General features: G+C 36.7%; 1 pseudogene; it reads left to right on the top strand.

Annotated features, from left to right (window-relative positions):
- The first annotated feature begins 280 nt into the window (after positions 1 to 280).
- Positions 281 to 372, top strand: LOC128040117 (small nucleolar RNA R71; annotated as a pseudogene).
- The last annotated feature ends 604 nt before the right edge of the window (positions 373 to 976 follow it).

Here is a 976-nt window from a genome sequence, read left to right as displayed (position 1 = left end):
AAAGTTTGGATGGGCTACAAAATTATTAGAACCATTAGCGATAAGCTATTTTAAGATTGAAGAAATATAAGATACCTGAGCTAAAAGTGATGTAAGTGCGTCCACTTTGTGCACTGCAGCTACTCATTTTCCAGAAGTTGTTCGATTTATCAGCCATTGGTAGTTGCTACTAGCGATCCATTCAATGGTCTCATAAGCCTCGTTATAAGACTTAGAAAAAATCATACCATTCGCAAAAGCATCTACCATCAATCTTGTGTGTGCGTTGAGACTGTTATAAAATTTATGAAGTAATTCTTTGAATCTCTCCCATGCCTCATACAAGGATTCATCATCCAATTGTGAAAAAATGGTTATCTCATTTCGTAACTTAGCGTTTTTGCTAGGTGGGAAATACTTAACCAAAAATCTTTCTACTAAATCTTGCCATGTAGATATCGAACTTGGGGGCATTGAATTAAGCCATGATCATGCTCGATCTCGTAATGAGTATGGAAATAGCTTCAACCTCAATGCATCTTCAGTTAGACCAGTTATCTTAAAAGAGTCATTCACCGCTATGAATAATCGAAGGTGATGATGTGGATCTTCTATGGACATACCACTGAATTGGCCCACCGTTTGGAGCATTTGAAACATCACATGTTTCAATTCAAATTGGGGTACCTCAAATTCTGGCCTCTTGATTCCTAGATTTAACTCATTGAAGAGTGGTACAACGTACTGTCTTATGGCATGATCCCTATCATTAGCAATAAGGATTGGATTGTGCACATGATTGGCTCCATTTCCTTGGTCATCACTCTAATTTCCAAGGTCCATCTCAACTTGTCTTTGAGTTGATATTTTGCACCTTCTCTGTCTAAACGTTCGCTCAATTTCAGGGTCTACAGGTAATAAATTGATGATTCGATCTATGCTCATAAACACCTGAAAAAAATAAAAAAATAAAGAATAAAGACTAAATTAGTAAGGT

This window comes from Gossypium raimondii, chromosome 3 (genome assembly GCF_025698545.1).
Source record: "Gossypium raimondii isolate GPD5lz chromosome 3, ASM2569854v1, whole genome shotgun sequence".
NCBI classification, from domain to species: domain Eukaryota; kingdom Viridiplantae; phylum Streptophyta; class Magnoliopsida; order Malvales; family Malvaceae; genus Gossypium; species Gossypium raimondii.
Note: the sequence above shows the minus strand (reverse complement) of the source record. Positions and strands in the feature narration are given on the sequence as shown.